General features: G+C 37.7%; 1 protein-coding gene across 4 annotated transcripts in view; it reads right to left on the bottom strand.

Moving 5' to 3' along the window:
- ENOX1 (ecto-NOX disulfide-thiol exchanger 1) overlaps window positions 1–12,050 on the bottom strand; it is a 697,060-nt gene that overhangs the window by 556,397 nt on the left and 128,613 nt on the right. The gene's annotated exons all lie outside the window — the stretch shown is intronic.

Genomic DNA, 12,050 nt, shown 5'->3' with positions numbered 1-12,050 from the left:
AGCAACCTAATAAACTAATATCCATTAGTCATTTTTTTAAATTATGTCAGACTCTTTGTGATCCCCATTTGGAATTTTCTTGGAAAAGGTACTGGAATGGTTTGCCATTTCCTTCTCCAGCTCATTTTACAGATGAGGAAATTGAGGCAAACAGAGTTAAGTTACTTGCCAGGCTCACACAGCTAGTAAGTGTCTGAGGCTACATTTGAACTTAGGACTTCCTAACTTCAGGCCCAACGCTCTATCCACTGCTCCACCTAGCTGCCCTTAATAATCAAATAAGTTGGGGACAAATAATATTTTGCTTCCCTTGAAACAGCAGGGAGCCATCCTCCACATTTTGCAAAGCTCTGCAATTGTAAGCAATAATACTGGCATAGAAGAATGCTAATATTTATCAATCATCAGTAGAGACAATGTACATTTTTTAAAAAATTAGAACTTTGAAGATCTTCATTAATCTTCCACTAACCCAAGCTGGGAATATTTTCCAGGATTCTGAGAGGCTTAACATCATCAAAACTTGTCACGAGCCTTATCCAAATTATTTAGTGCACACCATAGGCAGATTTATTCTGAACCACTCAAAAGATGAAAGAAAGGAGACGAAGGTGTTTGAAGAACAAAAGGCAAAATGAAGCACAAATACCTCAGACTGAAAGGATAAAACCCCTAAGAGGTTTTTAAGAATATATCAGAGGCCTGGAAAAAAGGAACAAATCAGCCAGCCATTAACAGAGTAGCAAATTAAGGAGCCATTGTTTCAAATCTAAGTCTTAGCAATGGAGGGCACTTGATAGGTCTATTCCCTTAGCTGAACAAAACTAAATCCTTAGCTGAGCAAGAGAATATTCAGTGTTTTTGTTTCCTTCTAGCTATTCCTTAAAGAACCCAGAACATATATCTTTTGATGTTTTTGTTGTTGTTTTTTTTTTTTCTGATAGACTATTGCTAACTCTCAGTTAGCCATGCTGCTGGGGAGAACGGGAAGAGAAAACCGAAGTCCCTGATAATTCCAAAATGTTCTATTATTCATTTCCATCTCTCTCTCTCCCTCTCTCTCTCACACACACTCACTCACACACACACACACACACACACACACACACACACAAATACTTTTTATATTGTCTTAAATTATACAACCTCTTATTTTTCCCTAGCCTAGAATAATCAGAGCTTCACAGATTATGGCTTAACCCTCACACCTTTTTTTTTTGCAGGGCAATGAGGGTTAAGTGCCTTGCCCAGGGTCACACAGCTAGTAAGTGTCAAGTGTCTGAGACCAGATTTGAACTCAGGTCCTCCTGAATGCAGGGCTGGTGCTTTATCCACTGGGCCACCTAGCTGCCCCCAGACCTCAGATTTTAAAAAGCACTATAACAACAGAAACAATCAGATCTGTCCCCTTTCCTATTTCGTGCTACCTCAGAGACCACTTGTTTCCAACCCCAGGAAATATAAGAAGTAAAGGTAGGGGGCAGCTAGGTGGCGCAGTGGATAAAGTACCAGCCCTGGATTCAGGAGGACCTGAGTTCAAATCCAATCTCAGATACTTGACATTTACTAGCTGTGTGACTGTGGGCAAGTCACTTAACCCTCATTGCCCCCCCACAAAAAGAAAAAGTAAAGGTGCAGGAATGGTCCAGAGCCTCCATTCCTCTTCACCATGACGCAGAAATGAGGAATAATACCACCACCATTCTCCCCCCATCTACCATCACTGCCACTTTACCCCACTAACAACAATTCTAATATTTTATGGTAGTTGGAAAGCAAATAGTGAAAGTCAACCTACATCTTTCTTCCCCTATCCTGGACATTTGTCTGGCTTGGCAAGATAAAGAAATAATACCATTTTAATAGAATTCACTGGGATTCATCTGTGCACTGGTCAATCCAATGTGCATTTGAATTCATGCCCATTCTCACTGTCTGTCAACTCAATCAGTCATTATTGACCACTTGGACATTAAATAGCAGGAGGAATGAAAAGGGCATAGATGACACATTCCTTGTCCTAGAAGGGCTTTCATATTTTGTTGGCTAGACAAGACATATGCACATGAAATGGTATACACAGACACACACACATAATCAGTCTATGACTAAGGACTAAAATGACTTGTAAGGGCATTACATGCAACATGAAGTCAGGAGGGACAAATTACTGTTAGGAGGAAGACCCCATGAACAAGGAAGAATTTCAGATAGGGCTTAAAAGATGGTAGTATTTGGGAATGAGGGGAAGAGTATACTCTAGAAGAGGGAAACTATATGATTAAAGATGAAAAAGACCATGCAAAGTCCAGGGGTCAATAAGAAAAACTGCCAGGATATACCACAAAGTTTGTATTGGGGGTAGCAAAAGTAAAAGTGGGTATGGCTAACCATGAAGGGAGATTTTAGAGGCCTTGAATGTCATTCAGAAAAGGTAAGAAATTATCCATTTGGCAATTGGGAGATAGTGAAACTTCATGAACAGGTAGCAACAAGATGAAAATAGGTATTTTAGAAAGATTAATCTAATGTAAAATAAAGTAAATGGCAGAGATTGGGGAAGGTAGCTAGGTACTCAGGAGGTTACTACAGTAACCAGGCAATGAGGTGATGAATCTGGACAAGAGTGTTGGTAGCACAATGGAAAGGAAGAAATATTTTGAAGGACGAATCATTGAAATTTTGCTAACTCTATATTTTTTATGAAATCCCTGTCATCATATTGTTTTCTTAGATTTAACCTTTTCTTCCTTGAAAAGGTATAAAAAAGTTCCAGCTAATTGAGCTTCCACTAGAATAATCATTAAAGATTTAGTAATGAACATCAGTATTAGGTAGGACAGATAGAGTGCTGGACTTCGAGTCTAAGAAGTCCTAAGTTTGAATCCTGCTTCAGAACCATGCTCACTATCTGACCTTAGGCAAATCATTTAACCTTAATTTGCCTCAGTTTCTTCATCTGTAAAATGAGGCTGATAATAGTACCTACTTCTCACTGCTATCGTGAGTATACATGAGATAATATTTATGAAGTGCTTTACAAACAAAGTGCTATATATAAATGCTAGTTGTTGTTTCTTCTTTTTCATGGCCTGATTGACTTCATCATCAACTCAATCAAAAAAGAGTAAAACTGAATGGAGGAAACAAAGCCTATTACATCCAGTATTAATTGGATTTGATTTAATTAATTTCATTTCATTATTCCCAAATATACTAATACTTTAATCAATATCTCCTTCCAGTTCACAAATATATCTCTGAATTCCCCTTATTGTCTCTGTCTTCATGGTCTTGAGGAACGTTCAACTTGACCAAGCATTTCCCCCCACCTTCTTTAATAAAGAGGAATCTTAACTCAAAATACATAAAACACATTTTCTTTTTCCTGTCACATCACATGCCAAAGCCAGATGTCATCTGTCACTCATTATCAACCTCGCCCCATGTTTGTTTTAATGGTTTTCTAAATCTCTCACTCACATCACTTAAACCCATGCATTGAAGCTTGTTTAACATTTTCAGATACTGATTCTCACTGTTCCACATGTCCCTGCCTGTTCTTCCTACTCTATCTTCACACCATGCCTCCACAAGTTAGTCCATCACCTCTACCTACTCCCTACCAAAAACGGAGATTCTGCATAGGAAATGGAAAAAGGGAGGAAACATTTCACTTGGACTAATAGGGTCTCCACAGGCAATGATGTGGGAGAGAGTATTTCAGGTAGAGGGAGTTGTAGAAAGCTAAGGCACAGAGACAGGAAACCACAAGATACGTTTGGGAGAGAGTGAATAAATAGTTCAGTTTGACTAGAATGTGGGGATTATGTGAAAGGGGTGAGAGAAAATGAAGGAGAGAGGTAAATTTCGAGCAGAGCTTTGAGAGTCATGAACTGTGGGGTAAGGAATTCAGAATGTTTTCAGTAGGAAATAAGAGGAGCCAGAAGTCTTCTGCAAGAACAACAAAAAGAAGCAGCTTACATTTATATAGACTTTTACAGCTTTCAAAGTACTTTACTTACATTCTCTAATTCAGCACTCAGAGAAATTCCTATGAGATAATTTTTATTTGTTTGATTTGGGGACTGTGGAACCCCCATTAAAGGAAAGTCCCTTTCAGGGGCAGCTAGGTGGCACAGTAGACAAAGCACTGGCCCTGGATTCAGGAGGACCTGAGTTCAAATCCAGCCTCAACCACTTGATACTTACTAGCTGTGTGATCCTGGGCAAGTCACTTAACCCTCATTGCCCCCCCCCAAAAAAAAAAGAAAAAGAAAATTCCCTCTTCATAAGGGTTGAAGCATTCTATAAAACTTAGAAAGTCTTAGAGAGTTGTTCTGGAAACTGAGAGTTTAAATAATTTGCCTGAGATAGCACAGGACACATGTCACAGTATTTTTTACTTGGTAGATAGCTCTTTATGCCATGTTGACTCACATGAGGTAGGAAATGCAAGTATTAGTATCTCCATTTTTACACATGAGGAACCTGGGATTTGGAGGAGATGAAATGACTTTGTAGAGTCAGAATTAAAATCAGACTCAGACTCCAAGTAAAATGTGATTCCCTTTGTACATTGCACCTCAGTTAAGTGACAGGATCTAAGTAGTGCTTTAAGAAAGGGAACTCTGGGGGCAGCTAGATGGCAGAGTGGATAAAGCACCGGCCCTGGATTTAGGAGGACCTGAGTTCAAATCTGGCCTCAGACACTTGACACTTACTACCTGTGTGACCGTGGGCAAGTTACTGAACCCTCATTGCCCAACCAAAAAAAAAAAGGGGGGGGAACCTCTGAGGGTGATGTGGAAAATGGATTGTAGTAGCAAGAGCCTAGAAAAATAAGTTAGGTAGTGCCCACAATTGTCCAGGCAAGATGGGATGAGGGTGGTGGCAGTGGGTTGAAAAGGAAAAACATGTGAAAGACAGGTAATTAAGAATCAAGAGAACTTAATGGCAAAAAAGATCCAAGGAAAGAAAAAACGGGAATTAGTCATATGTATGCCTTGGATGTTTTAAACCTTACTGGATAGCAGAATGATGGTGCCAATAATAGAGAAAGAGAACTCAGGAGGAAGAGCTGATTTGAAAGCATGTTGATGAGATCAGTTTGAGATATATTGAATTTCCAGTAAGACGCCTAAGTAATGTCCAGCAAGCAATTAGAAAATCAATACATGCAAAATGTAGTTCTTAGAGTTCTGAGACTAAAGCTAAAACCAAAGACTTGGACAGGAGTAGGGGTGCATGCCATAATTGAGGAAGTGAGTAGAGAAAGAAGTAAAAGTTATTGTTTTACAGAATGCCTGCATTAAGGGGGTGGAATAAGAGAAAACAATGAAAGAAAGACTCTGCGGAGGCACAATTGGAAGGGCAGGAGGAGATCTGGGAGAGTCAGTTAATCAGACAACAAACTTATTAAGTGCTTACCATATGAGCACACCATTATCCCCTCACTAGTCGTCACACGCTTCTGTTACCATATTAAAACTACTTAAAAAGAAAAGCTTATAAGGTTTTGATTCCAAAGGGTATTTCTATAATTAAAATACCCTTGCAACACTACAATGTTTCTCTAATGTAACAATTCTAAAACAAACCTCATTGAGTTAATTAGGTAACAGATAGAATGGGCAGGGAAATGGTGTTTCTGTAGTATCAGAACTTTATGAAGAAGAAACTAATATTTCCTTGGCAGACAAGTTCCTGGGTTTTAATGAGGCTATGCTGAAGCAGTCGAGATTAGTGAAAAATGGAATATATGGAATAAAATTAGACAGAGACCAAGAAATTATAAATTAGTCTGTGCTGTCAAGGTACTCCTGATTATGCTTCTGGATTGTTAATGTTTTTAGGGAGGGGTTGGATAATAGAAGTACTAGCTATGAATAAAAACAATAAATATTGCCCTTCTTTTAACATGAACTCTTAAAAATGTGGCATTATAGACTAGTACATTTAAGAAAATATGTAAGAAATTTTGGAATACATAAAAAGGAATTTAAGGTTGATTGTGTCAAAGTCTAATGAAAAATAATGGTTCATACAACGGTTGGTCTACACCAGGGATTCTTAAGCTGGGGTCCACAGAACCCTGGTATTGTGGGCCTGTGGCTAGATTTCAAGGCATCTGTGATTTTGATTTTTCTCATATTTTGATAACTCTATTTCAATATAATTGGTTTCCTTTTTAATTCTATGTATTTTATGCATTTAAAAACATGAATCTGAGAAGGGGTTTCATAGCCTTCACCAGACCTAAAGGGGTCCATGATGCACAAATGGTTAAGACTTAGGATTGAGGGGCAGCTAGGTGGCACAGTGGATAGAGCACTGGCCTTGAATTCAGGAGGACGTGAGTTCAAATCCAACCTCAGGCACTTAACATTTACTAGCTGTGTGACCCTAGGCAAGTCACTTAACCTCAATTGCCTCACCAACAACAAAAAAAAAAGACTTAGGATTGATTATTTACAATTCATTTATCAAGAAATTAACCAGCCTGTACTATGGCCATTTTGTTTCGGGTATTATGACGACAGGGGAAAAAATGGTTAATTGCACATAAAGACATTAGCAATATGTCACTGATGAACTTACATGGCAAATTATATAATATTCTTCATGATGTATGAGATAGTAAATACTAATGAAATGGGAATGAAATAGGATGGACAGATGGGTTAAGGTTAGAAGTTGACATGACATCTGGTTCCACAGTATTGTTCACATGGTCGGTGCTCAATAAACACTTCTTCACTGACTGACTAAGTGTTTGATTTGGGCCCAGCCAAGTGTAATAAAAATCTTAGACTGAGTTTTTATTTTAGAAACGATTCAGATTTTATTATTGATTTGGAGAAATAAGTTCCTTAAGGTCAAGGATTATGTCTCATTCCTATTTCTAATAACTAATGCAGTGCTTTCTATATATCCCATAATTAATAAATCCTTAGTTGTTGAAATGAAACTAATCTATGAAAGTAAATTTTATACTTTGGGAAATTCATACCAATAGAATGAACATTAAGAAAACATTAAGAACATTAAGAAAAGCTCTTCCTAAGAAGTGATAGTATCTGAAAATAGATGGAAACACATTTTTTTCTTTCTTTTTTCTTTCTTTCTTTCTTCCTTTCTTTCTTCCTTCCTTTCTTTCTTTCTTTTTTTTGGTGCGGCAATTGGGTTTGAGTGGCTTGCCCAGGGTCACACAGCTGGTGGGTGTTGGGTGTCTGAGGCCAGATTTGAACTCAGGTCCTCCTGAATCCAGGGCCAGTGCTCTATCCACTGCGCCACCTAGCTGCCCCTCCAAAGAGATCTTAAAAAAGGGAAAAGGACCCACGTGTACTTGCCCAGGTTGTCTGAGGTTGAATTTGAACTTATGAAGATGAGTCTTCCTGATTTGAATTTCAGTGCTCTATCTACTGTACCACAGTATAGTAGATATTTACTAGCTGAGTGACCCTGGGCAAGTCACTTAACCTGTTTCTTTCTCTGTTTCTTCATTTATAAAATGGGGATAATAATAGTATTTACTTCCCAGGTAAATTGTTGTGAAAATCAAATGATATATTTGCAAAGTACTTTATAAACCTTAAAATGTTATGTAAATGCCAGCTCCTGTTATTATTAAGTATTATTAAAATCTCCTATTGTTAAGTTTGATATTATTCCATTGCTATGAATGTGTGGTGAGGCTAAGTGGTATTGATAATCCTATAATCACAGGATCTACAATGAGATGGGAACTTAGAGATCATCTAATACCCCCATTCCAGGATATCCCAATGATATCTGAGTTCCAGAATATCTCTGAAGGGAGCCTTTTATTAAAATGGCACTGCACCATGACTTTCAATTTGTCAAGCTTACAGTCAAGATCCTGCCTTAGGCATGCCTCCACTAAAGTATACTTCAGCTTCCCAAAGGACTTGGCATAACTTCCAAAGGCACCCACCTTACTTCCAAGTAGTAGTTTATACACTGGATAAGACAGATTTCTTGTCCTCTGTAAGCACTACCTTTCCTCTCTGGTAAGAAAATAAATTCTTATTTAGAAATGACAATAGCGTAAGTGTTATGTGCCAGAAATAATCTTTCTTTCAAATAAACATCCATAACGAGTGGATCTCTCAGGGCTTTACTATGAGACAAGTACTCTAATATTTTTATCAACTCCCAAACTCACAAGATAAATTCAAATAATTCTGCCCTAAGAAGGCAAAAAGATGGGGAAGAAGACACAGATGGAATAGATCTTTTTCAGGATCACTTTTACAGATTAAAGCTGAGAAAGAGAATGTGAAATTTAATAAGAGCAATGTGATACAGTTGGGAAGGAAGAATGCCTTAGCTAAGAATGATTTAAATGGTATCGAATTAGCTAGAAGGGAATCTTGATGCACTGAGAGGTACAGCATTTATATTCTAGGTTCAATGTGCAGTTCCAGCAGGGAAGGCTAATGAGAGAGTGGCTTACATCTGGAGGATATATTAAATAAATGCAAGGACACTATATGTTCCCCTTCTAGGAGACCAGTTAGCTCACATTTACAAGATGGTCTTCAGCAGGGACTATTTATTCTTTAAGAAAAGTACAACCTAGATAGGGTGAGGCTAGTGGTCAGCATGGGTTAAGATACTTTTGACCAATTGTGGAAAGCAATTTGCAACTAGGTCCAAGTAGTCACTAAATTGTGCATATTCTTTGATCAGCTAGACTCCAATTACCACCACCATCACTCCAACTCCTTCTCCTACTTCTACTTCTCCTACTTCTACTTGTCCTCCTCCTATGCTGCCTCCTCCTCCTCTTCTCCTCCTCCTCCTAATATTACTATTACTACTACTACTACTACTAATAATAATGTATAGCACTTTCAGCTTTACTAAGTACTTTCTATGTTATTTCACTTGAATCTCACAACAATCTGTTAAGTTGGTGCTATTATCCTCATTTTCCAAATGAGGAAACATGAAATGAAAGAGATTAAGTAACTTATCCAGCTACTAAGGATCTGATGTAGGACTTGAACTTAGGTAGGTCTTCCTGATTCCAAGTCTAGCACTCTATCCACTGCACTCTACCTAGCTGCTTACTGTGGCTTTACTCTCAAAGAGGTCAAAGAAATAGGAAAAGGATCTATATATACAAAAACATTTATAAAGGCTGTTTTCATAGTAGCAAAAGATCACCTAAAACTAAGGGTACACCTTTTTGGAAATGTCTAAACAAATTATTATATGGAAATAGAAGATTATTGTACCATAAGAAATGATGAAACGGACAGTTTCAAAGGAAACTAAGATGACCTGTATGAACTGACAGCATTAATTGAGAAGAACTGGGGGAACAAGTTCTACAACAACAACGTCGTAAAGGCAAACAACCTTTAAAGACAAAAGAACTCTGATGTAGTCAATCACCAACCGGGATTCCAAAAGGTCAACGAAGCTACCCACTTCCTGACAAAGGAGAGGGGATGGACTCAAGATGAGAATAAGACAGACATTTTTGGACTCTGCCAATGAGGGAATCTGATTCACTTGACTACACATATTTGTTATAAAGATTTTGTTTTTCTTTTCTTTTTGTTCAAGGTAGGAGTAGGGGGAGAGGAGAAAATGGGAGGAAGAGAAAATGAATGCATATTTACTAAAAATAAACAAATTATAAAAAAGATACCTTTAGCCAGTGCCCTAACCCTGAACTTGTAATTCCATTCAGTAATCATTTTTCTCAGCTACTTATTAGTTACTTCATTTATTCAGCAAGTAAGCAAGCATTTATTAAATGCCTGTTCATACTCAGTAATAAGGACACAAAAATAAATCAAAGCAGTCTCTATCTTCTAAACTGCCCCCCCCAAAAAAAAAACCCTTACATTTCCTGGGGAATGTAACTTATACAAAAAGATATGCAAATACAAAATAATCTAGTGGGTAATGAATGGAAGTCACAAAAGGGAGGATCCAGTAGCACCTGAGTTAAGCCCAACGTGCTTGCCATAATAATAATAACTCATGTTGACATAGTTCTTCAAAGTTTGAAAAGTTCTTTTCTCACAATGACCCTGGGGTTGGCAGGTGGTTCATTCATTGCCCCTTTTTTAAAGATCAGGAAACTGAGTCTCCAAGAAGTTAAGTGACTCGTTCAGAGCCACACAAGTCTAAGTGTTATAAATGGGAGCCAAAACCCTACCTCTACCAACTCCAAGCCCCAAGCTCTTTCTCCTGTTTCCCCTGGCAAGAGGCTGAGGTGAGATGATAAGTGGTAGAAGATGCTTGGTCCCAAAGATATAAGAATTTAACTGGGGAGATAAGATTTAATACTCTGGTCAGGAAGCCTTATCCTTGCCACTTCATGACTGTGTACAGATGACTAGAATGTAAATATACCATTTAAATATAATATAATAATATATAATGTAAATATACCATGAACTAACTAGTTCAGAGCAAGCAGTCATCTTCCACTGGAGATGTCAGGGAAGGCTTCCCAGAAGATAAAGCATTTGACCTGTGTCTTGAAGGTAGGATAGAATTTCAACAGAGATGAGAGGAGGGCATTCCAGAAGTATGACATGTTGTGAGCAAAAGCAGAGTGTCTGGGAAGGTATTAAATGTGTTGTGAGAAGGGTGTATATATAGTCCAGTTTGTCTGAAGACTAAAGTATGTAAAGGGAATTAAAATGAGAAAAGGTTGAAATGGTGTCCTGGAGCTATATTGTACTGGGCAAGTTTTAGGAGTATAGATTATATTCAGAAAGCAAAGAAGGATTCTATGAAAGCTTTTGAACAATGAAATGGAAGAAAATAATATGAATAATAATAGGGATGGATATGGCCGTCACATTCATTTGGGGGGGGCAGGGCAATGAGGGTTAAGTGACTTACCCAGGGTCACACAGTTAGTAACTGTCAAATGTATAAGGCCAGATTTGATGATGATGGTGGTGATAGTGATATCAGACATTTATATAGCACTTCGAGGTTTAAAAAGTGCTTTGTGTACTATATTGCTTGCCTTCATAGTGGGTGGAAAAGAGGCCAGAAGGAAGGAGAGAATTTGGAACTATGATTTTTTAAATTAATGTTAAAAAATAATTATTTATTTTAAAAAATGCAACAATGACCTTATTGTCAAAAATTTAAAAAGCAATGCCATGGGCATAATATTATGTTCATGAACCACAGTTTGTTTTGCCAATTAACAGGCACTCACTTAGTTTCAAATTTTTTGCTACTACCCTCCCCGCCCCCAAAAAAAGTGCTATGAATACTTTGCTACATAAGGGATCTCTATTAAATGGTCAGATGATATGTTCTCAGTTTAAGATGAAGAAACCAAAGCTATCTATAGTCATATGAAAAAATGATCTAAATCACTATTGATTAGAGAAATGCAAATTAAAACAACTCTGAGGTACTGTCTCACACCCATCAGATTGGTTAATGTGACAGAAAAAGAAAATGACAAATGTTGGAGGGGATGTGAGAAAATAAGGATGCTAATGCATGGTTGGTGGAGTTGCAAACTGATCCAACCTTCTGGAAAACAATTTGGAATCATGCCCAAAGGGCACTTACCCCTCCTCCAACTGTGCATACCCTTTGTTCCAGCAATACCACTACTAGGTCTATATCCCAAGGAGATTTTTTAAAAGGAGCAGGGGAGGAAAGGACATATATGTATAAAATATTTTAGCAGCTCTTTTTGTCATGGCAAAGAATTAGAAATTGAGGGAATGCCCATCAATTGGGGAATGGCTAAACAAGTTATAGTATATGATTGTGATGGAATATTATTGTGTTATAAGAAATGATGAGCAAGCAGATTTAAAAGAACTGATGCAAAGTAAAGTGAGCAGAACCAGAAGAACACTGTACAAAGTAACAGCAACATTGTACAATAATCAACTATGAATGACTTAGCTATTTTCACCAATATGATGATTCAAGACAATTCCAAAGGACTCATGATGAAAAACGCTATCCACCTTCAGAGAAAGTACTGATGGAGTCTGAATGCAGATCAAAACATACTACTT

This window comes from Dromiciops gliroides, chromosome 3, assembly GCF_019393635.1.
Source record: "Dromiciops gliroides isolate mDroGli1 chromosome 3, mDroGli1.pri, whole genome shotgun sequence".
NCBI classification, from domain to species: Eukaryota; Metazoa; Chordata; class Mammalia; order Microbiotheria; family Microbiotheriidae; genus Dromiciops; species Dromiciops gliroides.
This window is presented reverse-complemented; position numbering and strand designations above follow the sequence as displayed.